This window comes from Anabrus simplex, chromosome 4 (genome assembly GCF_040414725.1).
Source record: "Anabrus simplex isolate iqAnaSimp1 chromosome 4, ASM4041472v1, whole genome shotgun sequence".
Classification (NCBI taxonomy): domain Eukaryota; kingdom Metazoa; phylum Arthropoda; class Insecta; order Orthoptera; family Tettigoniidae; genus Anabrus; species Anabrus simplex.
Window position 1 is genome coordinate 75,857,994 of NC_090268.1, and position 26,715 is coordinate 75,884,708.

Consider the following 26,715-nt stretch of genomic DNA (forward strand, 5'->3'; position numbering starts at 1 on the left):
CAACGTCCGATTGATCGGATGTTCGAGGTTGTCTAAAAACGGCAACGTCCGATTGATCGGACATTCCGGAAAAAGTACTTTCCAAGTTATTTATTCATTTTAATAATGTATAATACAAGTTTTGGACTAGTTTTTGATTAAATAAGACTATATACAACAAGTTTAGTTGAGGAACTTGTTGCCGACTGGCTTGGTGGCCAAGCGGCTATTCAGCTTCTGCGGGCGGGTAACGACCCCCTTACTATTTTACCGAAAATAAAGGAACGTAACTGTTCCGTATTCAGAAAGAGTAGTACTAGTCAAGGTGGTAAATGGAATAAAGACCAGATACATTTGTAGACAGTGTAAGAAGAGTGTACACCCTTTGAGCCTCCCTAAGCACATTTGGTAGAGCACGTCATAAACATGTGTAAATATTAGTAAATAATTTCTTATATCATATTTTAAAGGCAAAAAGTGAATTTTTGAACGTTACGTATGTGTGAAATACACATTAGTAGTAATTTTTTACTTAAAACAAACCAGGAACTGCAGCATTTGCATATAATGTAAGATTAGAAAATTTCACGTTTATGTAATAATAATAATGATAATAATAATATTGTAACTGTAATATTGTACATAAGGCTCTATCATTTTATATATAGCATAGGAAACACCACCTCTCTAAAATAATGCAGCTTTTGATAGTAAAAATATTTTTTTCTACTGGTTTTTGATCATGAAATAATTTTTTTTTCAAAGAAAGGAAATATTTATTTGAATTATCACTTCATAAAATAAAAGTTTTAAAAATAAAGGTGCATTAATTTACATCAAAATGTCTGAAGCATTACCTTCGAAACAAAAAATGCCCATCCAATTTACATAAATTGAACAGAAGTTATTACGAATAATTTACTGCAAGGTAAAAAGTGCTCATTAGGCCTTGGCGGTATAGGACATGGACACCACGTATGAGGCTGGCGGTGAAAGGGTTAATGGTACTACTCTACTATCTTGTATATAAAAATGAATGTTCATATTCTGCACAGATTTCTCTGAAAATTTCATACTTTGTTCTTATTGCTCTTGAGAGGGTCATGGATGTGCTTTGACATATTAAGTCCTCACCATTCCCTAGATTTAGGCCCTTTGGCTCATCACAATAGGCTAATATAGGCGAAATATCAAATCTGTCGTACAAGGCTGAGACAGAGCTCATTTGAAGCCTCGCGATGCGCGGAACAAATCTCGGTATGGCGCAATGGGACCCGAAAACCACACTTTAAAGCCCTAAAACCAACTGTTTTCGAGATGTTGGCACCTCAGTTCTCTGGCTCTGGGAATCAGCTGAAGAAGTGACCCGTCGTAACCATGGCGACATTAAATCAAGGATTCTAGATTATCGAAAAAGTCCAATATTAAGTGTCGATCCATACTTTTCAGGGTCACTTAGATGAACTGTGACAAATTTATAGGTGTAGTAATAATGTAAACTTATATATGTAAATAACATGTCCTAACTGACTGATTCATCATCGCCGAACCAAAACTAAAAAAACTGAAGATGTTACAAACATGAAAATTGGTATTTGGAATCTCCTTTAAAAGTACATTTTTTTGTTTTAGGAAAATTCAATTAATGGGGGGTGAACAGGAGTGACAAAGGGGGTGAATTTAAAAAAAAAAAAGTATATCTACAGTATAAATCTCTCAGAAACGCAAATTATTACAGACGTGAAAATTGGTATTTGGAATCTCCTGTTAAAAGTAAAGAAACATAGATAATTTATTTTTGGGAAATGATAAAGGGGGGTGAATTTTGAAAATGAGAATATCTGCAGAACATCTCATGAACTTAGCATGTTACAGGCGTGAAAATTGGTATTTTTAATCTCTTTTGAAAATAAAGAACGTAATTTTTTTTTAAACTTGGATGGGGGGGGAAGAGGACTGAAAAGGGGATTGAATTCTTTTGATTAGGATAGTGATATCTCAAAAACTGAAGCTGTTACACAAGTGAAAATTGGTATTTGGTGTCTCCTTTAAAAATAAAGACACGTATTTCTTGGTTTTCAGAAAATTCACGTAACGGGGGGTTGAGGGAATTGAAAAATTAGTAGAATTCTTTGTATGAGGATACTTATATCTCAAAAACTGAAGATGTTACAGGCATGAAAATATATTTGAAATCTCGTTTAAAATAAAGGAAAGTGTATTCTTTCGTTTTCGGAAAATACACTTGAGAGGGGGAGGGGGTGAAAGAATTGAAAAATTAGTTGAATTATTTGTATGAGGATACTTATATCTAAAAAAAAAACTAAGTATGTTGCAGACGTAAAAATGGTATTTCGAATCTCCTTTAAAAATAAAGAGAAACATATTTCTTTGTTTTCGGAAAATTGACTTAGGGTCGGGGGGGGGTTTGAATTCTGTTTGAGGATACTTATGTCAGAAACTGAAAATGTAACAGTCGTGAAAGTTCGTATTTTGAATCTCCTTTAAAAATAAAGAAACGCGTATTTATTGTTCTCGGAAAGTCCACTTAATGGGGAGAGGGATGGAAAGAAGTGAAGTAGTTAATTCCTTTTATGAGATGAAGATGTTACAGACGTGGAAACTTTTTTTTCATCTACTTTAAAAATAAACAAGTACTGTTTTGTTTTTGGAAAATCCACTTGAGGGGTGAAAAGAATTTATAAACCGGGTGAATTTTTTAAATGACAGTATGTGTCAAAAACGTAACACGTTACAGACATGAAAATTGGTATTTGGAATCTTCTTTAAAAATAACGGAATATGTAATTTTTTTTTTTTTTTTTGTTTTCTTAAATCCATTTAGGTGGGATGAGGATGGGGGGAGGGCAGATAAAAGGGTTCAATTATTTTGGTGGGGATACTTACATCTCAAAAACTGAAGATGTTACAGACATGGAAATGGGACACTACAACCTCGATACATCGTTCCCGGAACTCGTTTTCCCGTATTCATCGTTCAGTTTATTCGGTCCCAGAAATGTTCCATATAAACCCTTGTTAATTTTCCCCTCATCTATCATTCCCCAACTATCGTTATATTACTTCGATCATCATAAAATCGTTTGTCCTCGGCCACAATTTTCCTGCATTGATTGATCGTACGTAAGAAAAATATACGCAAAAATTTTTTTTCAATATAGAGTGTGATGAAGAATGTCCCACAATTTGGAACAGGATTTTTGGTCAGCCTTAAAATAATAAACTCAGTTCAAGAATTCAAATCACAGTCTCCACAACTCTCAACGCTCACCTTAAAGGCCTCTAATAAAATCTATACTATAATAAATGCCCATGGTCCCACTAATGATAAAAACAACTCCTCAAAAGACCATGAAGAAACAGAAGAATTTTGGGACCTATTGACCAGACCATAGATAACATCCCCAAACACCATGTAAAATTATTAATAGGCGACTTCAACGCTCAACTAGGCAGAGGAAGAAAATACTATGACATCATCGGAAAATGGCCAGCACACAAGAAAACAAATAAAAATGGAGAGAGACTAGTTGACCTGTGTAGAGACCATAATTTAATCTCAAAATCTACATGTTTTAAGAGGAAACCTCAAAACTCAAAACATGGAAACACCCTGACTACACTAAAGGAGAATGCCAACTGGATCACATCTGCATGGACAAATACCACCACAAAGAGATCTATAACGTCAAAGTCCTCCGAGGTATAGACACAGGTTCAGATCACTTCATAGTTAAAATTAAAACTCACTCCCCAGAGGAGACAACAAAAGCAAGCCCTTAAAACTAAAAGAAAAGTAGATCCTACCCAGCTAATCAACAACAAAAATTACCAGAAAGCAACTGAAAAAATAAAAATCTATATATATAAAATAAGAGTTTTGTCTACATTGCTCAGAATTTGAAAATAATGGTATTTCTGTATCGTTCATGTCCATACTAACAAGAAAATGCACTTTTTACTTTTCTGTAATTTCTGTATGTATGTATGTATGTATGTATGTATGTATGTATGTATGTATGTATGTACATGCATCACGAGAAAACGGTTGAAGAGAATTTAATGAAAATCGGTATGTGAAGTCAGGGGATGAGCCTCTACAAACTAAGCTATAAATCATTTTACTCACGCTGAGTGAAATGGTAGTTTAGGGGAAGGCCTAAAATTGAATTCTCAACTATTTATGTTATTAGTGGTCTAATGAAAATCGGTATGTGAAGTCGGGGGATGAGCCTCTACAATCTAGGCTATAAATCATTTTACTCACGCTGAGAAAAATGGTAGTTTAGGGGAAGGCCTAAAATATAATTCTCAAATATTGTTGTTATTAGTAGTCCTATCTTGATGAAAATTGGTATGCAAAGTCAGGAAATAAGTCGCTATAGTCTAGGCTGTAAATTATTTTATTCACGCTGAGTGAAATGGCAGTTTAGGGGAATGCCTAAAATGTAATTCTCAAATATTTCTTATTAAGAGGTGTAATCGATGAATGCTACATAACTAGGGTTATATAGTATTAAATTTCCTATTATTCATATCTTATACATTGTTACCGTACTGGCTATGATCACAAAGATATTCATGATTTTGGATTTTTGTTACTAAGTCCATATCAGCGCCGAGTAACCAGAAATGGGTAAACAGTATTTAATGAAAATCGGTATGTAAAGTCGGAGAATAAGAAACTACAGTTTATGGTATAAAATATTTTACAAATCACAGAGTCGAAAGAAAACTAAATGTGAAGGCCTACAATATAGAAAGCTCATAACATTGATCAACAATAACATTACATTGACCATTGTTTGTCGTGATGTGCTTTGTGTCTTCTGTTGCCCCTCATCTCCGGTAGATAGGAGTACAGAGTACTGCGTACAGAGTATTTTTTATTTGATTTACGTCGCACCGACATAGATAGGTTTTATGGCGACGATGGGATAGGAAAGGGCTAGGAGTGCCTTAGGCCTTAATTAAGGTACAGGCCCAGCATTTGACTGGTGTGAAAGTGGGAAACAACGGAATACCATCATCAGCACTGCCGACAATGGGGTTCGAATCCACTATCTCTCGGATGCAAGCTCACAACTGCGCACCGCTAACCACACGGTCAACTCGCCCAGTCGTACAGAGTGTAACAGCCTGCCTGAATATTGATGGGAAGTAGCTGGGGAGTAAGATAACTTTCTTCTTTAGCATGCCATTCCCCTGGTTTATAAATTTTCTGATACTACTGGTACGTAACACACTGGATCATCATAGCATTTGGGCTATTCAATCCCTACTCTGAGGCACTGATTGGAATGAACAGTGTGCATATTTAGCAGAATAATGGCAGATGAGTGTTCATGGCAATCTGCGGCCTGGTCATCCCAGCTCTGGAACTTTGGACTATTAGATTGGCACCGCAATCTAACCGCAGCACTGTTCGTTAAAAGTGATAAAACGTGCGGCTTTCCATTTGATAGAGTATTTTATATGATAGCATTGCTTTTAATCGCCACATTCATACTTACGTTTTTGTAATGACCTGTGTTGATTTCAGGTTAAGAAAACTACAAAGTCAGTCTTTCTAAGAATCCCGTAGCGAAGCACGGGTACATCAGCTAGTCACAGATAAACTTGAAGACTTAGTACACAACCTTAAACAAATTGCAGAAGACCTGGCTCCAATTAAACCACGTAAAAAACACCAATAGTGGAACAGTGAATGTGATGAAACAGTAGAGAAAGGACATCAGGCATGGCTATTACATCAGTCCCAAAAACCAGAAATATCCTATCAAAATCTAGTAAAACAGAGAAAAGAAACTACCCAAGTGTTCAGAAGAATAAAACATCATAAGGACACACTGCAGTTAATTGAAGAACAGTTCAATAAAACTCGATCAAGGGACTACTACAAAACCTTCAGAAAGCAGTTCCGAAAATATGAACCCCCGACCCTACTGATGAAGGATGAAAATGGTAACCTGGCTCATAACAATAAAGACAATGCAGAAATTCTGGCTAAATATTTCAACAAGCTTTTAAATTGTGAGGAACCAACAGAACTCCTTCATTTGGACACCAACGCCCCGATAAAAACACCACCAGAGAACATCAATTCCCCCACAGTAAAGGAAGTCTACCAAGCTCTGAATAAATTTAAAAACTACAAAGCGCCAGGAGAAGATCAGACCTTTGCGGAAAACATCAGCAAAAGTTGCCCTCCATCAACAACTTGTCTCTATCTGGATTAAAGAAGAACTACCAGAACATTGGACAACAGCCCTCATTCACCCACTGTACAAAAAAGGAGACAAAACCTACCCTAATAACTACAGGGGAATCTCGCTCCTAGACATAACATACAAAATATTTTCAATAATCATCCCTAATAGGATAAGTTTACAACTTGAGAAAGAACTAGGAGAATATCAAGGAGGTTTCAGACCCTGAAAGAGCTGCCCTGATCAGATTATGAGTCTTAAGTTGATAATGGACTATAACAGGAGAAGAAACAGAGATATGGAGATAACATTTGTAGATTTCAAGAAAGCTTATGATTGCATCCATAGAGAATCTCTGTTTAAAATTTTAAGACACCTTGGACTACACCCCAAATTTATAAACATGATAAAATTGACTCTCACCAACACCAAATCAAAAGTGAAGTTTAGGGGTGAAACATCAGAGACATTTGAAATTAAAACTGGACTATGGCAGGGAGATGGGCTCTCACCACTATTATTTAATTGTGCTTTAGAAATGGTAACGAGGGAATGGTTTAGGAAATGTCCCCCCAAAATAAAGATTGGCCAAAAAATCAAAACAAATTGCCTGGGTTTTGCTGATGGTTTAGCATTACTAGCAGTGGACATAAAAGAAGCAAAAACCCAAATATCAGAACTTCAAAACATTGCAAATAAAATTGGCCTCAAAATATCATTTGAAAATACAGAAATAATGCCCCAAAAACCAACACAACTAAAAGAAGTTACCATAAATGGTAATAAAATCAAAATAGTAACTCAATTTAAATATCTTGGAGAAGTAATAACACATAACCTAAATGAAAAAATCTCAATCCAAACAAGAACACAAATAGATTAGCTAAAGCACAAAAATTAACATGGGATATCTACAGAAAGAAATGTCTATCAATAAATACAAAAATAAAACACTACAACACAGTTATAAAACCGGAAGCTACATATGCAGCAGAAAACTTTTTTACCTGAATAAACAATCAAAGACTGACAGACTTCGGAAAATTGAAAGGAGCATTGGAAGAACCTGCATCAACAAAAAATACCAGAAAGATGGACAGTGGCGGTTAATACCTAACAAAGTCTTGTACAAAAAGCTAGAACCCATTACAAATCAATGCGTAAGAGGAGACTGGGGTTCTTTGGACATATGAGGATGCAGGATTCGAGACTTCTGCAACAACTAGCACAACACAATCTCGTCTCAAAAAATACCACAACAGGATGTAAATGGATCAGAGAAGTAAGAGAGGATCTGAAGGAAATAGGCCTTACAACAGAAGACACCACAAATAAGATAAAATTGAATACAAAACTCAAGAATACAAACCTCCGCTTTACCCTTACACAAAACAAACCAACAACACGCATATTTTCAACTGAGGAAAGGGCACAAAGATCGGAGCGTCTGAAGAAGTACTGGGAGGACCGCGAAGCCCGAACAATCCCTTCAAAGAGACCTGAACGACGGACTGACTGAAGTGATCCTATGTGGTCATAAAAGAAGAAGAAGAAGGAGAGACTGCTCAATACTCAGCATATAATAGTGGCAACCTGTTGTGCGAGAATGTAAGAGCGATTCTGAGTTGCTAATCTTGAACAAGGATCTTGTAGGCTGGAGTGCTGTGCACAGGTTATTCACTTGCAACCTCACTATGTGCCTCATGGTGCCAACGCTTCTCCTCATCCCACTAACCCACCCCTTATTTACAATAATTAAAACATAGGCAGTGTAAAACTCAAATTTGCTACCATTTTCTGTGTTGGTATAGGCTGGCTAGGGCTGCCAACTTCATTGAAAATGAGGAAATTGCGCAGTGCACCGGATATGTCTTAATTAGTTACAAGCCAGGCCAGTAATCCTTTCTCATAGCCTAGTCTTTTAACTAATTCCTAAGTTGGTAGTCTTGCACAGGTCGCTGTGACATCGTCCGAGACGTGCTTTGTTGAATTTCTAACCTCTGTGACATCTTCTGAGCCAAGCTGCGGGAGCCGCGCCGCGTTGGGTATCTGACCTGTCGTTCACAAAGGATCTACAGAAACTTTTCCTAAATGCAGGTTATCGCCATAAAATCCACGTATATCCTTAATTTGCAATAAGAGAATTGAACTTAAAGGTTTTCAATTATTACGAAATGTGTGAAGAAAAGTGAAACAAAACTGCGTAAAAGTCTCGCTTTTTATTTTCACCATGTAGGCCTATATCATGGTTGCAATATTTTGATACCATTATGTATAGTATAAGCTAAATGGTTAGCGCGTGTTGGCCTTTGGTTCAAGGGGTCTCAAACAGGTTTTGAACTTCCCTTGGTTAATTCCAACGGTTTGGGGGCTGTTCGTGTGCCGAATTAAACATTAGAATTCATCTTAGGTAGGGCCGCATTTTTATATGTGCGTAGATCGCCTATCACGCGACAACTCGAAAGACATGCACCCGGTTCTGGAGGCCGCATGCCATTATTGTTGTTTTTATAATAATAATAATGATATATTTACATAACGAAAAATATCCCAATACAGTATCCGTATTTTATTATTTTGTTTTCCCCCTATTTTTTATGTTGCCCACATTTATTGTTTTCCCACATCCATCGTCATTTTCCCCCTCTTGAAAAACAATGCACCTAGGTTTTACTGAATTTGGAATCTCTTTAAAAAAACAAAGAAACATGTTTTTTGACCAAAATATGGCTTCCGATTGAGAGAGCTAGTAATAAAATTCAGGAAAGTCAATCGTCAAAAGTTACCAGTGTTTCGCCCAGAGTGCGGAGCCCATGCCGCACTCCGCACTCTGGGCGAAACACTGGTAACTTTTGACGATTGAGTTTCCTGAATTTTATTACAAACATGTTTTTTGTTTGTTTTCGACTTGAGAGAAGACTGTTTCTCACATGTACAGTTGTATGTCGCATGGTCATCTTAGCCTCAAAAGGCAATATCACAAACGTGATTTACAAAGAGTTTCTGGGGTAAATGAAACTCAATTTTTCAGTGAGCATTTATTCCTTAGGGTGTTTCAGATAATGTACTGAGGAACGATTACTTTTAACAAATTATGAAATCCACGTGAGTGAAGCCGCGGGTAACTGCTAGTATATCATTTGTAGCCTAGTGTCGAAAGTAGATTCAGTTTGATTATTGCCTGTTTGTTTCGATGGTACGGATAAAAGGGATTAACAGAATTTCTTGAAACTTGCTACTGAAGGGGTGATCAGATTATCACTAGGCTGTATATTACCATATTTCTCAGAGTCCAAGATGACCCTGAATGCAAGACAACCCCTACTTTTTCCTTCAAAAAGAAATAAATCAGGCTTTGTGAAATTATATGAATGTCTTTCTTGTTCAGTACACATGTTTAGACTATCTTTGACTTCACGCTAATGCCATACATTGGCTTTAGTTATGCTATATCTTCTTGTGGCTGTACAATTATTCTTTATTTGCGCGAGTTTAATAAATATTAAATTAAATTTGGCACCATAATATCGAAGAGAACCCGTTGAATATTTGCCAGCAATGCCTGTTTAATATCTCTACAATACGACAATCCATCAGGAAGTTATTCCTGCTGTCTATAAAACTGTTACTTTTACTAAGCATCAGGTACAAGCGGCTGCCGCTAGATGCACGTTCGTTTGCCGGCTTCAGTAGACTTCAGTGGCTAATGATTTATAATGAAGACACATCGACGTTGAAGGTCGAGTTTATTGTGTCATGTTATGGCCATTCTGCCGTTGTGTTTTTCACTCACCTCTCAGTTTCATCTTCGACTTCTTAAAAGTATCCTTGTTGTGGGTCACTGAATGAATTTTTTTGTACATTTGCGCATTTTTAAGCTTTTAAGCTGTCTTTGTCTTCACGCTAAAGCGGAATATTGGCTTTAGTTATACCGTATTATCTTGCATCTGTACTATTATTCTTTATTTCTGCGTGTTTAATAACCATTAACTTAAAATTGTCATAATATCGATGAGAACCCGTTGAAAATTTGCTGGCAATAACCTCTTCCACGTGTCTTTACAATATGATGATCCATCACTAAAATATTCCTGCTATCTGTAAAATTGTTTATTTTACAAAGTGTCAGGTACAGTAGACTCCTTATAACTCTGTCACTAAGTAGCCATGGCCTTTCTAAGAATTCAAAGGCTAACATGTTTTGATGCTATTCTGCGGATTTGAGAAACATTTTGATAGAGTCTAATACAGGGACATTTTTCTTAATCTCTTCAGGGGATTGTCGCTTGCCCGGTTGACCGTGCTGCAAGTGTATCTCCCGCCAAGCAGCATGTCATTCTCTCTTAACTGTTTCCCGAGAACTAGTGACATTTCACAGAGGCACTGTACAACTGCTTGTCACAGCTAGCGATGTAGCCTGTAGGCCTAATAAAGACATGGCCAGAGAAGGTTGAGTTTTATGCGCATGCGGGGGGGGCGAAGGGAAGCAACGTGATTACCGCGGTAGCTGACATTGGTCTTCCCACTGGTAGGTCACAAATCCAAGACGGCCCTTGATTTTTCACATTAGATTCTGAGGGGGGAAAAAACTATTGGATTCGGAGAAATGCGGTACTTGATTAGCATATAGTGGCATGTCTTAGCAAACAAATACAGTGACAAAAGTTGAACTGAACCTTTTCTTGAAGTAAGTATACTTCCATGATATAAATGAAGTATGAGGCAAAGTTTGTAGTGTACAAACAGAATTACAGTAAAACCTCGTTAATTCGAAGTGGTTGGGACTCAGAAATCGGACTTCGAATTACGTGATTTCAAATTAACCGCCAATTCGCAATTCAGAAGTACCAACTCTTGCTGCGTTACAAAATGTTCTAAGGTCCGTTACTGCATGCAGTATAACCTTGATTCACAGTTTATACCTTTCAAATGCCATGAAAAAAGAACTTTTTCCAAAATGTATCCAAGAAGGTGGATTTACAGTATTCAAATAATGCACTTGGATATCTCACTGGCAAACATAACCTCACGCAACGAAAGAAAGAAAGAAAGAAAGAAAGAAAGAAAGAAAGAAAGAAAAAAAAGCACGATTCAAAGACGAGGAGAAATCTATGCTGGCTCCCATGCGCAAGTGCTTTATTCATTGGATTACTATACTGTATGCATTTTAGATGCCTTGTATTTACACAGAAAGTACCCGATGCCCTTAAAATCGAACTTTCCTATGACTCTATCCTTGTACGATTTTCTGCCATGGCACTTCTCTCGTACTTCAGAAATGTAAACACTTGCTGCGTCACAAAGTGTTCTAAGGCCCATTAATACATGCAATCACCTAGATTCATAGTTTAAACTTTTCAAATGCCATGGAAAGAACTATTTCCGAAATGTGTCCAACAAGGTGCATTTACAACGTTCAAATAATGCACTTGGATAAATCACTAACAAACATAACATCACGCAACGAAAGAAAAAAATCACACAATTTGAAGACGAGGGTAAATAATGCTGGTTCCCTTGTGCAAATGCATTATTTTTTGGATTTCTGTGCTGTTTGCATTTTTAGATGCTTTGTACTGGCATGGAAAGTGCCCGACGTCCTTAAAACATTGTGGCTTATCGAACTTTCCTATGACGAGGGGATAAAGTTTCTTGCTTCCATGTGCATTGCAACGCACTACAATGACCCCAATGCCCGACCTTTGTACGATTCCCCGGCTGATACTTTCTGCTTTAAAACCATAAGACCGTTTGGGCTCGCATTAAAATAAAGCAATGCAGTTTCGTCGGTAATGACAATATTGTTCGGTGCCTACGAATTTATTATATGAGACACGTTTTTTCATCAACTGTCGGCATCACCAGTGTTCGCGGATTCTGTTTTTCTGCACACTGCCTGTTGTGTGATATTACGGCGTTCCTTAAAAGGTTGAATACAAAAGAATTCCGATCTCATTCAATTTAGCAATCATGAAGCGTACTGTAGACCCACCGAAGTGAGTGTAAGTGCGGAATCATACTCCTCAAGAACTTCATTTCCTTCCAAGTTTCTGCTCTATAAGTTGTTGTGGGTACGTAATACATCTTGTACATAGTTTCCGTTGCTGCTATTGGCATATTTTTGTCCCATAACATGTTTCTTACACTATGATAGAAACCGCTTCCAGCTTGAATCCTCTTACTATTTTCAGCATCCAATCAAACATTCTCCATTAATTCACTCCCCAGGTATTTGAACGTCTCCACTACTTCCAGGGGCTTACCTGCAAGTCTAATCTGCCCTTTCCTTTCCTTCTCCCCTCTAGTCATAACAAGAGTTTTACTTTTTTCTACACTTATTTTCAAACCACATTCTTCGATCTTCCCATTCACCACATCCACCTGTTCTTGAACCTTCATGTCGTCTTCTCCCCAAATCACAATATCATTTCCAAATAACATGTTCATTTCTCTTCCTCCATATGCTGCTTTTGCTGTTTTCATGATGTCATCCATTACTGTTGTAAACAGAATTCGTGGTTGAACACTTCCCTGTCTCGGCCCACTAGTGATTTTGAACCAACTTGTCCTGCCAACTTGTGTTTGCACGCAACTACAACATTCCTTGTACATTGCCATGATCATTTTTATTAATCCCTGTCCAATTCCTTTTTGCAGCAGACTGTCCCAAACTTTAGTTCTGGGAATACTGTCATGTGCCTTTTTCAATGTCAGTGAATGTTACAGTACGCTTCATGATTGCTAAATTGAATGAGATCGGAATTCTTTTGTATTCAACCTTTTAAGGAACGCCGTAATATCACACAACAGGCAGTGTGCAGAAAAACAGAATCCGCGAACACTGGTGATGCCGACAGTTGATGAAAAAACGTGTCTCATATAATAAATTCGTAGGCACCGAACAATATTGTCATTACCGACGAAACTGCATTGCTTTATTTTAATGCGAGCCCAAACGGTCTTATGGTTTTAAAGCAGAATGTATCAGCCGGGGAATCGTACAAAGGTCGGGCATGGGGGTCATTGTAGTGCGTTACAATGCACATGGAAGCAAGAAACTTTATCCCCTCGTCATAGGAAAGTTCGATAAGCCACAATGTTTTAAGGACGTCGGGCACTTTCCATGCCAGTACAAAGCATCTAAAAATGCAAACAGCACAGAAATCCAAAAAATAATGCATTTGCACAAGGGAACCAGCATTATTTATCCTCGTCTTCAAATTGTGTGATTTTTTTCTTTCGTTGCGTGATGTTATGTTTGTTAGTGATTTATCCAAGTGCATTATTTGAACGTTGTAAATGCACCTTGTTGGACACATTTCGGAAATAGTTCTTTCCATGGCATTTGAAAAGTTTAAACTGTGAATCTAGGTGATTGCATGTATTAATGGGCCTTAGAACACTTTGTGACGCAGCAAGTGTTTACATTTCTGAAGTACGAGAGAAGTGCCATGGCGGGAAATCGTACAAGGATAGAGTCATAGGAAAGTTCGATTTTAAGGGCATCGGGTACTTTCTGTGTAAATACAAGGCATCTAAAATGCATACAGTATAGTAATCCAATGAATAAAGCACTTGCGCATGGGAGCCAGCATAGATTTCTCCTCGTCTTTGAATCGTGCTTTTTTTTTTCTTTCTTTCTTTCTTTCTTTCTTTCTTTCGTTGCGTGAGGTTATGTTTGCCAGTGAGATATCAAAGTGCATTATTTGAATACTGTAAATCCACCTTCTTGGATACATTTTGGAAATAGTTCTTTTTTCATGGCATTTGAAAGGTATAAACTGTGAATCAAGGTTATACTGCATGCAGTAATGGACCTTAGAACATTTTGTAACGCGTCAAGAGTTGGTACTTCTGAATTGCGAATTGGCGGTTAATTTGAAATCACTTAATTCGAAGTCCGATTTTTTAGTCCCAACGACTTCGAATTAACAAGGTTTTACTGTATTTCCCTTTGAAATTCTTCTTGTATGCTTTTCTCCTTCAACTTACGTACTTTAATTTTTTTTCTCTCTTCTTAATGGGTGTTATTCAATCTTTCCCACTTTCATTTTTCCTATCACAACTCTATGATCTCCACCACAGTCTTCTTCAGGCATGGCTGTAACATCTAAAAGGTTCTTCCGGTGTTCTTTTTCGATGATTATATAATCAGTCGTGGTCTTCGTTTGTCTGTCTCCCCAACCATATCTTGTAATTTTCTGACTGTTCTTCTTCGTAAACCAGGTGTTTCCAACAATCATTTGGTTCCTCATCCAAAAATCCACCAACAACTTGCCTTCTGGATTTACATTTCCATATCCAAAAGGGCCCTACATCATCTTCCTTTCTTTGTCTTTCCATTCCAATTTGTGCATTTAGATCTCCCATCAGTAGCACTTCCTTATCTTCTTTCCGTCTCTCCACTTCCTCTAAGAAGTCCTCTAGATGTTGATCTATGCAACCCGTTTGTGGGGCATGCAACTGGAATAGATCTTTCATGTCATTTTCAAACTGGACTCTCATCACCATCATCCTATCGCTGATGCATTTTGTAGACTCAACATATTCTTGGATTTCTTTTCTAAGTATGATGGCTACTCCATTTTTTGCTTTAGGTCCTCCGTGTAATACAGCCTGTATCCTTCTTTCAGAGGAATCTCTCCTGTACCCCTCTTCTTGGTCTCACACAATCTAAGTATGGCTATATCTTTTTCTTTCATGAAGTCAACCAGTTCTTCTGTCTTTCCTGTCAGTGTCAGGACATTTACTGTCACAATCTTGATGTAGTTTGATGCTGGTTGCCCACTTCTCACAGTTCTCCCAGCACCCAAAGAGCTGCGCGTCGCTTTTAGCAGGGGACACCCTAACCTTTTCCGAGGCACCATATCTGCTTTATCCATGTAGGCTATTATTACGATGAGCTCACCACACCCAAAGGTATTTTATACCTACTGCCAGCTTCAAACTGAGGCCGCCCCTAACATGGGGATGACACCTTTCATAGCTGCTCCTCTGGAATACAGACACTACGGGTTGGCGCCTTTCACCATCTCCACCGTACCGAAGTTCATCTTCTCTGCCGTAGATGCCGTTGAGGACTTCACCCAAAACCCAGGGCAGGGGCACTCCATATTTATGACCCCTGGAGAGAGGGTATCCCAGTATTTTAAAGCCCTCAGGAATTGGGCTAACAGCTGCTATTGGTCATATTATATACGCGCTTATATTAACAAACACATTCTCCCGCTTTCATTTCAAACTTGAATGCTTTTTTTCACCAGTCGGAGCAGTGAGTCGACAGGTATTGCTTACTGATTTTGACAGCACCTTCTGATGTTGGCAAAAAAGTGGCTAGTGCTAGAAATTGATACAGAAGATGATTTAATTCAATATAAACGCTGCGGTGTATAATAATATCGATGACGGAAAAAGTAGCTTTTGCTAAATCACTTGTAATAACAGATGAACCTGTCGATGGGTTCTCATTGTAATTGAAGTCTATTACTCAGTTTAATTTTGGGAATTTTTGAGCAGCATAAAAAAAGTTGTTGCTCTCACGGTGTTCTCACTGTATGCTTTGCTGTACTTGTTACTGCATAATACACTGTAAAACTGTAAATACTACAGTATAATAAATGTCTGTTCTGCATTCCCAGTTTGCAAATTAAATATAAAAAACTTTTCTATCAAGAAATAACAATAACTCTGTGAAAATTCACAATATTTTGTTTGTTGGGAAACGTTGTGCAGTGCTAGTTTTCCTATTAAAACTAGTTATTTTGTTCAAAAACACGTGTGAGCCATGTGCCTGTCGTTTTTAACCCTCTTGCTTTTGTTAAAGCTTTCAACCAACACATTTCACTCGTGAACGCATATCCAAACTATCTTTTCAGTCTCACATTTGCATATCCTGTTTCCACTTTTTGCAAACTTTGCTTTTCGTCCTGGAAACGCACACGATGGTTACTGGTTGTCTGTTCAAGATGAGTCTTTCCTCCCATTACATATTGAGGTCTCATCCATATTGTACTTTCTTCCTACATTGTGATTACCAATTTGCTGTATCTCATCAGTTGGAGCCTCCATAGCTCAGACAACAGCGCGTTGGGCTCTCACCGCTGGATACCATGGTTCAAATCCCGGTCACTCCATGTGAGATTTGTGCTGGACAAAGCGGGGGCGGGACAGGTTTTTCTCCGGGTACTCTGGTTTTCCCTGTCATATTTAATTCCAGCAACACTCTCCATTCTCATTTCATTGCATTTATCAGTCATTAATAAATCACTTTGGGAGTGGCGACCCTATTGTACTAATGGCCTATATATGATTAATTCATTCATTCATTCATGCATTCATTCATTCATTCATTCATTCATTCCCTGACCCGGTCAATGACTGGAGCACAGGTTGTAGGTTTTCATTTTTTCTATCTCATCAATAATGTAGAGGTTTTTTAGCCATGAACGACCTAGAAGACGAACAAGAACTTAAACCGGCCATCCTAAACATGTTATTACTTAAACCCGGTACTATGTAAATGACACAATATGTACAAGACACATTTCTTAGTTTTGTTGGGAACAGATGTGCCAACACAGTGGGTGGAAAAATACTAATTTCCTGATATCTGTATGTCAGGAATACTGCACAGATCTTGTTGCAAATACTGCACCCCAAATTTTTGCCACCAGATTTTGAAAAAATATGCTGGGATTACAGTAATTAATCGTTGACTTTGGCCCGCTAGTTCCCCCAATTTAAGGGTGTGTGATTTTTTTTGTGGGAAACTATAAAACATAAAATGTTCAAGACCAGTCCACATACCCGTGAAGCCCTGAAGAGTGAAATCGGACGACTGATACTTGAAATTTCAGAGGTGGAGATGCGAGTGTTCCAGAAAAGTTAACACCAATGCAGTGTTTGTATCAGGAATGATGTATATAATTTTCAACGCTGCTTTCATGAAAGATAAGATCTATATTCATTTTCAACTCTTCTTATAATTCGGGCATAGTGTAATGAAACTGAATGCCTGGCAGTGTTGTTACAGCTTATTGGGAAGTCTAGTAATGGATTGCGGGCAACCTATTCCCATGACCTAGAGTGCGCTAAGTTTTCACTGCCTCTCTCTATACAGTGAAACCTTGTTAAGACGTTTCTGCAGAGGACAAGGAAAAAGAACATGTTAAGTGAGAAAACGTACTAATGAATATACAAGTAAAAACTATTCAACAGGGATATGGAAACACTAGATATGATTTAGTCCGACAAGAGGGCATTTTAAGTCGTGTATCCATGTGTACTATAGGCCTATCTACCATTTCTAAAGATGAGAGGTAAGGTAAGGTAAGGTGTGAAAAACACAAGAGAACAAATATGAAAGCCTTTTCTGCTGGGGATTATAAAATGACAAGTACTGGTACACTGAAATGTGTGAAAAACATCAGACAACAAATATAAAAATAATGTGCAGGCGGCCAACAAAAATATCAGTGTGTTGTTGCGGATCGCACTCTTTTTAAAACAAATGTTAGTAGAAGTCTTATTTTGGAGCAGTGGGTTATTAAACATTATTTTCTGGTCACACTCTCAGACAGTGAATTGGAGGTTACATTCGTTCGCGTGCAACTGCGAGGAATGACTTCGGCCGCCATTTTTAATCGAACAAAACTTGGGTGATAGAGTCGAAACTCGAAGATGCGAGTTTCAACGTTCGCGACCTCTGCATGCTTATGCCACTCCACTTTCTGATGAGATTTTAACTTTGTCTTCATTAAGTTATTAAGGAATTTCACCTTTTCCGTGTTCATAACTAGGCTACCACAAATATTAGCTACACTTCACTGTACCACTCAGCACAAAATACATTCCTACGTTCTGAATGGAATGCGAAATACAAGGACAAACAGGCTCACTCTGTTGTTCAGCAATCTTGCTGCTAACTGGCAAGCAAAACTGAACATTCTTGAGGCTAACGTCTTGCTCCTCGAAAGTGCAACTTATCCTTTGAAGTTCAGGAAAGCCCTTTCCCGTAATCACACAACTGTGGCAATGGCTCTTACCAGAGTTGGAAATCAGGTTTCTTTCAGAGGAGATGACATATACAGTAACATTTTCAGGTCTAGGAAAAATGATCGTCCTAAGCGGTAATAGCGAAAATTCTTGACGTGATAAGTGAGGTATTTTTACATAGATTTAATACAATGAGAATCAGGACTTCGAAGTAACGACATGCTAAGCGGGAAAATGTGTGAAGTAGGAACGCACTAACGAGGTTTCGCTGTATCTGATAATAATTGGAATAATTTTTATACTGAGCAAGTAGCTATGCACGAAGCTGTCAGCTTGCATTTGGGAGATAGTGAGTTAGAACCCTACTGTCGGCAGCCCTGAAGATGGTTTTCTGTGGTTTCCCATTTTCACATCAGGCAAATGTTGCTGTACCTCAGTTAATGCCACGTTCACCTCCTTCCCACCCCTATTCCTTTCCCATCCCATAGTCACCATAAGACCTATCTATGTTGGTGTGACATAAAGCAGATTGCAAAATGTTGATAATAATAATTCTTGTCTATGAGTTGAGTAGTCAATTATAACAGTAGAACTTTCAGGTTCGAATAATTTTTAACTAATTTTGGTGTGCTGTCTGTATTACAGATATCAAGTGATACTGGAGGATGATAAGCTACTTACTACTCTTTTATTGTGTTATATATTCTGCACCAAGGAAAGTTCATCAAATATGGTTTTCTCTTTCCACAAACTTTAAAAATTTATGTTTTGCTCTCATTTTATTGTTAAATACATATTTACATTTTTTCCATTTCAGCACCGCCACGTTAATTTTAAAATATCACTTAAACATTAATCCAAGTAGTATATTGGGACATAAAGCAAATATTATTATTATTATTATTATTATTATTATTATTATTATTATTATTATTATTATTATTATTATTATTATTGTTACGGAGCTTTCCGTGGTAGGTAGAGGTGAAAGAAGGTGCGGGTGTGAACGGGTCTCAAGCTACGAAAGTAAAATTAATTTAAAATTTAACAAGGTTATATTTTCTTTTCAAAATAAGGAAATAACAAGCATAGCAGGTACAAAGTAGCAAGTCAAAAGGGTAGTTACAATATTTACAGGATTTGGGCTTCGCGCCCTGACTTCACAATGCTTGGGCAATCAGCTCAGTTTTACCCCAAACACAAGTTTCAACAGAGGGGCAGAAAACCCCATTCATGCCTAGGAGCCCTTGCTCCAAATTACACTGAAAAGCCTCCACGAGGCATACAACACTCAATTTTCAAAAAGAGCCACTCGCTCTCAACTTTAAGCCTCTCAAAGGCCACACCAAACTCCACCTTCGAGTTGTCCTCACTGGACATAGACACAGGGGTAAAATACCCAACCTACTGAGGTCTATTAAATGAAAAGAAGGTTGATTACATGACCTCCAAAATAACAATTTGAGAGGAGGCGATCGGCACTCCTAATACACTTTGTTTTTAAAACCTAATTTGGCTCTTAGGCCACTGATGCAAGGGCTAATCCCATACTACGGAGGTGACTTTAGAAAAGAAACAAATTTACATAATGTTAAGGAAGAATAGGTTGAGAAAAAAGTTCACCTCAAAACAATATGAGTGGGAGATCGAGAGGGTTAAGCACTCGCTATCCCAATACGTAGTTTAAAAGGTAAAATAGATACCAGATTCTTTACATTTTTAAGGAAGGTTACATAACGGAAAAACTTCGGACCCGCCCCGAGTGTTAAACTGCTGAGCTAGTAAAGAAAGAAGTTATTAATTGGCCATTACCTTGTTGTTGACCGCTGCCGAAGAAAGAGGCGCTTCCCGCCCCCTGCTATGTACTTTACACACTGAAAGATGGAACAGAAGTGGCGCAGAGACCCTAAAATCAGCAGTTTATATACTCTCGCGGAAGGTTCTAGGCGTTAGGGGATAGATAGATAGATAGATAAGAAATGGGTGAGCCCTGTTTTCGCAGAGCTCCACACGTAGGTCTATGAAGACCCTTTGTGCCCCTTGAACGGGTTTGCCTAGTCCAGACCTAGTGCTCCTATAAAGGATACCAGTGTCCGGATTTTGGCGTTCCTGATATCCTCCAGGCTCACAAAATGTGAGCCCAGGTATCGATGTCTAGTGCCTGCAAAAGCCTCGCACTGACATAACACATGCGCGGAGGTCTCCTCCTCCTTACCGCATCTTCTACACATCAGATCCTGGGTGATTTTCATGATGTGTAGGTGTCTCTGTAAGGTATTGTGGCCTGTTAACAGTCCAACTACCATTCTCATTCTGGTCCTATTCAAATTCATTAGGACCTTTTTATAGCTTTGACTAGGCCCTTTGATAAGTTCACGTGCCTGTCTTGCTATGGTTAACCTCTTCCAAATATCTAGGTGAGACTGGTTTATCCATTGGGATATTGCCAGTCTCACACTTCGGAGTGACACTCCCAGGAAGGGCTCTGGTCCTGTGAAGGAACCCATTGAGCCCTGTTTCGCTAGTTTGTCAGCTTCTTCATTTCCACTGATTCCTGTGTGCCCAGGAACCCATAATAAGGTAACTGAGCTAAGCTCACACAGCTGATCTAACATCCTTTGGCATTCCCAAACCAGTTTTGATGTTGTTTTAACTGCACATAGTGCTTTTAACGCTGCCTGGCTATCACTACATATAGTGATGTGTCTTCTGTGTCCAGGCATTTTCCATATATTTAAAGCACAGGCTAGTATTGCGTATACTTCAGCCTGGAAAACAGTAGCATATTTACCCATAGGAAGGGAGAGCCTTGTCTTAGGCCCCCAGACCCCGGCGCCTGTGCCCGCCTCCGTCCGCGAGCCATCTGTGTACCATGTACAGCCCCCAGACTTAAGACGGGCCCCAGCGTCCGCGGCCCACTCCTCCCTTGTGGGTATCACCACTGTGAATTTATAATTCAAATTAAAGCTAGGCTTCATCAGATCCCCGATCATCATTGTCATAGGGCAAGTCTGGTGAAGCCTTGTAAGAATAGAGGCATGACCTCTATTCGGGTTTTTGAAGGACCATCCTCCGAGTGACCAAAGGCGATAGGCACTCATTCCCGCTATTACCTTAACATATAAATGTAAGGGGGGAAAACCTAGGATGGCCTCCATTGCACATAATGGTGTAGTATCCAGTGCCCCTGTTATTCCTAGACACGCAAGTCTTTGGACACTGTTTAACTTGGTGCTCACAGTTTTACTCTCTGAGCCTGGCCACCAGACTATAGATGCATAGGTGATCGTGGGCCGTACAATGGAGATATAGAGCCACTGGACCACCCTAGGTCTTAGGCCCCAAGTCTTCCCGACGGCCCTGCGACAGGCCCACATAATCTTGCGAGCCTTATCCACCTTATGATCTATATGTTTCTTCCAACTCAGTCTTGCCTCAAGGATTACCCCTAGGTACTTAACCGAGGTTGTCTTAACTAATTTTTTTCCGAATAGGAAAGGCTCTGACAGTCCGTCTAGCCTCCTCCTCCTGGTAAATACCACGAGCTCCGTCTTATCGGGATTAACCGACAAGTCTGTCTCGTGACACCATCTTTCCACCCTACGTAGAGAGCTCTGTACGAGTTCGGAAACCGTACTGGGGAAATTTCCTACCGCCATCAGGCTTATGTCGTCTGCATAGCCTTGGGCGTATATTCCTCCAACATTTAACCTGGTAAGTAGTTCATCCACTACCAGACACCATAATGTTGGTGATAATACTCCTCCCTGTGGACACCCCCTGTCTATATTAGCTCTCAACATTACAGCGTTGAGAGTAAACAGAACTTGACGGCCCTGCAGTGAGGCCATAATCCATTTTATGAGCATACTGCTCACTCCTCTTCTCTCTAGACTACGTTCTATGGAGCCCAAAGATGTATAGTTAAAGGCCCCTTCTATATCTAGGAATACAACCATAGCAAGTTGTTGCTGATCCAAGGCACTCTCCAGCCTAGAAACCAGCTGGTGTAGTGCCGTCTCAACCGACTTCCCTGGTTGATATGCATGTTGATGAGAATGCAGGGGAAAGTCTCTTAATACTTTCTCCCTGATATGTCTATCCACCAGTCTTTCCAAGGTCTTAAGTAGAAAAGACGTTAGACTAATGGGTCTATAATCCTTAGGTCTAGTATATGAAGACCTTCCGGGTTTAGGTATAAATACCACCTTCGCCTGACGCCACAAGGAGTACACGTACCCCATAGTGAGACAGGCTCTAAAGATTCTGACCAGGTATGGTATAAGGACCCCCCCCCCCCGCCTCCTGAAGAAGCGCCGGGAAGATCCCATCCACACCTGGGCTTTTGTAAGGGGCAAAGGATTCTAATGCCCACTTAACCCTTCTTGGGGTAACAATCTCTGCGGCTTCCCTCCAGCCCCTTTTATCGGGTCTGAAGGATCCGCTCGATTCTACCTCACTATTCGTGATTACCGAACCTGGAAAGTGGGCATCAAGCAGTAAGCTCAGGGTCTCCCCCTCTGTGGATGTGTATCCACCAGAAGGAGTCTCCAATGAGCCCAGCCTTGCCCTTCTATCCAAGGTTAAAATTTTATGAAGCCTTGCCGCTTCATGTTGACTTTCAATGGAGTCACAAAATTGTCTCCAAGATTTCCTAGAAGCCTTCTTGACTTCTGACTTGTACCTTCTTTGAGATTCTTTGTAAGAATCTAGGCTTTCTTGATCCTGAAGTTCCCTGTATTTATTCCAGAGCCTTCGTGTATTTCTCCTCAGGTGTTCAAGATAACTATTCCACTTGAAGCTTCCTGTTACTCTTTTTGCCTTAACAATAGGGCAGTTTAATTCATAAGAGGTAACCAGTGTCCGTGTGAGGAAACTCACACTGAGCTCCAGCTCCTCTTTGTTTTTAATTATATTTGAGGGTCCTCCCTCCAGTCCCCTCCTCACGTCCTCCCTAAAAGATATCCAATCGGTTCGTCTAGGGTTTCTGTAAGACGGGATCTCGATGGAGCCCTCTATATAAAACACAATGTGTCTATGATCTGACAAGGAAGGCTCCAGAGAGACCTTCCAGTCTTTAAATTCCTGCATGATTCCCATGGAACCCAGGGTAAGATCTATGATCCCTTCGCTCCTATTATTAATGAAGGTAGGGGTATCACCAATATTCATGATCTCAAGATCAGTTGTACATAGAAATTCTATGAAGTGCTCTCCCCTTCGGTTTGTATTTTTACTTCCCCAAATGCTATGATGAGCATTGGCATCACATCCTACTACGAGGTTTAATCCTTGTTTCCTACAGTATATCACCAGTCTCTTGAACTCCTCCGGCGGGGGTGGAGATTCAGAGTCTCCTGGGAAATATGCAGAACAGACAACCAAGTCTCTTGGCTGTCCGCCCTCTTCATATCTCATTAGGACTGCTACTAGGTCTCTAGTAATGAAACCCGGTATAGCCCAAGCGTTATGATCCTTAACTAGTATACATGCTCTAGGCTTCTCCTCTGCTATTCCACTGAATAGAGTGAAACCTGCACAATTTAGTCCCATGATATGTCCCTGTCTAAGCCAGGGTTCTTGTATCAGGGCGACCGAAAACCCGCCTTTCTGGATACTTCTATTAAGTACCCTAGAGGCCGCTATACAATGTTGTATATTTGCTTGTATGAAAGTAATCATTCTTTACTTTCATAGAATACTTTACCTTATGCGGTCTCCGGAACTTGCAGCTCCGTCTCCCGCGATGGATCCTGGGGTTTGGCTGGCCCCGGTTCCTGTCCGGGCTCCAGCTCTTCGCCCCTACTGGTCTCGGTTTTATCTGTGGTGGGGTTGGTCCTCTGCTTGTCACGCTTGCCCTCCACTAGTGTGAAGGTAGCCACATGCACCCCGCAGAAGATCTTCTTCCCCACCACTTTCTCCACATCCCTGGAGTCCATGCTGACCACAAGGCGGACGCCTCTCTTCTCCTCCTTGCGGTCGTAGACCCTCCAGCTGGCGGGATTTAAGCCATGGTTCTGGCGTGCCATTCTTCCCAAAAGGACGTTATTGTCCTTTGGTTGTCCTGGTATCCAGACCATGACTCTCTTGTAGGAAAGGAGTTTGTCCATGCCCACAATTGTGAGCCTGGCTCCTTCCCACGGTTGTATATCTGTAACAAGGCTAGAAAGCCATGCTACAGTTTCATTGTTCTCCGCTATGATGACGGCCGCACCCCTTGACAGATAGCAGTCCAGGAACTGAGGCTTAATGGGCCCCTGCTCCGGAAGCTCGTCTATCAGATTGGTGATAGCCTCTTCCACAGCTTCCACCTGTTTCTCGGATAGCTGCTGGTCAGGATATCCCACAGGTACTATGGCCATCCTGATCCCAGCTTTAGCTATCCTGGCGTACTCCACTTTGGGTCTCTTGCGGGTCTCCCGATCTTCTTCTGGGGTTGCCCCCGACAGAAGTCGTTTCCCCGCTGGCATCTTAGTGGGTGGGGTCCTCTGTGCCCTAGAAGCAGAGCCCTTTTCAGGGTCCCGCCTCTTGTGCCCATTGGATCCCTCCACTGTTGTCGCTGTTGTGGTAGTAGAAGTCCCCTCAGCCCCAGGAGTTAGGCCTTCTTTGGCCTGCTCCCGGGCCTTTAAGGCCTTCTTGTACCTCCTCTTTTCAGCGCCAGAGCGCTGTTTCTTCTTCTTCTTCACCTGCAGATTGCCCACCTCTTGAGTGAGCCCTCTAACTGTTGAAGTCGTACTGTCCGAGGGTATCTCCGAAGAGTCCCCTTCGGTTGTTGTTGTGCTGGTATTTCTCTCGGAGGCCCCAGAAGAGCTCTCCGGTTTATGGGTGGCTACGGAACTCATGTAGGTCCCACGAGTAGCTAGGGAAATATATGTCCGCCCAGGCAGAGCCCCGCATACCTGGGTAAGGCTACTTACTTCGAGAGGTCGCCAAGTATCTCGAAGGCTCCGTTCAAGACACATCTCCCATGTGCCATGCACCCCATCGGCACGGGTCGCGTTACACCTTAGGGTTGGGCGGTGCTTTAGCTTCCTCTTCCTTGTATGCCGAATGGTTACCCAATAGGGCTCCATTCGGCATCGCAAGAAAGGAGCTACTAGTCCCCCTCACCGCGAAGAGGATCTTCAATTGAAGAGGGTAACCAAGGTTAGCCCCCTACAATTGTAGAAGCACACACGAGGGGGGGCGTTAGGGGAATGAGAACACCCGCCCACAATCACTTTATTGGAGAATAAAGAGAAACCCCTACACAAGATGAAGAAGAAACACATTATTGGTGGAAAATTAAGTTAAGAAATTCGGGATTGGTTGAATACAAAACAAGGAGAAAGAGAGGGGTATACAGCCAACTTAAACCATAACAGAAGGAAATTTAACAAGAAACAAACTTTTGAAATAAAAATTTCTCCAAAGAACAGTTCTTTTTCTTCACACTAGGGTGCACTATTGTAGTTCTTCAGTAGTGTCCTCTAGAAGAGAAAGTTCACACTTCTTACTTCAAGCAAAACAAAAACACATCAAAAATGACACAGTTCTAAAACTCCAAAATTTACAGGTAGTGACATCTTCTGAGAAAGTAGAAAATTAATACCGTCAATAAAGTTCAGGTTTCCTCCAGCAGAGGAGTTTCAACTGGCGCACCTTTTGAATTAGCGGCGTGGAGGTGTACCGCCCGGTACAATTATTATTATTATTATTATTATTATTATTATTACTGAAGTAGTGTAAGTGTAGACGTTCAGAAAAAGTAACGTTCCTGTCAGTTTTTACTACATAAATGTAAAATTTATTGTTTTCATATTCTAGAAAAGACCTGGGGGGGTGTGTATGTATTATTAACATAGTGGTTTAGCTGTTGGCTTTCTGCCAGGAAGACTGAGGTTCGGTTCCCAGTTGATCCTGGCTTGGAATCCTAAGCGACATGACTGTTCATAAGCACACACAATTTCAAACCTGTACCTCAGTTTATATAGAATTTGGAAATTTCAGTCATAATATAAACCATTGTGGCAAATTTGAGCATTGCAAATTGATTAGTTCTTGAGATATTAATTATTTTGTACATTTCATGTGAAAATTATTCAAGATTTATAAAGGTCTGCCGCATTAAACCATTCAAGATAGTGTAACTTTTAGATAATATTATATTGCACTAAAACAATTGGAAGAAACTTACGGATTTGTTTTTGAATTGCATTAATATGAAGAAATAATTTTTTTTCATATCCAAGTTTTGAAAATTTGTTTGCAGCCAGACCAAAAGTGCAATCCTAAAATTGATCCGCATGTTTATAGTCATTGCAGTGAAGATAATACATGCACATTTTGAAATATCATGAGATTTATGTTGTGTGTAACATTCTGGATGCCTGAAAAAGTGAATCAGAGAATAAATTTTCTAAAATAATGGACAATTTACAAGGTTCCAGGTTACCAAAGACATTAGAACTGTCCTGCAGCATAGGTGACATCCTCCTTCTGTTCTGCAGCCTCCTTCATTTTGGTCACTTTC

The 26,715-nt window shown here is 39.8% G+C and overlaps 1 protein-coding gene across 1 annotated transcript in view; it reads left to right on the forward strand.

The window, feature by feature from the left end:
* Positions 1 to 26,715, forward strand: part of LOC136871644 (neuroguidin) — a 120,533-nt gene that overhangs the window by 41,784 nt on the left and 52,034 nt on the right. The gene's annotated exons all lie outside the window — the stretch shown is intronic.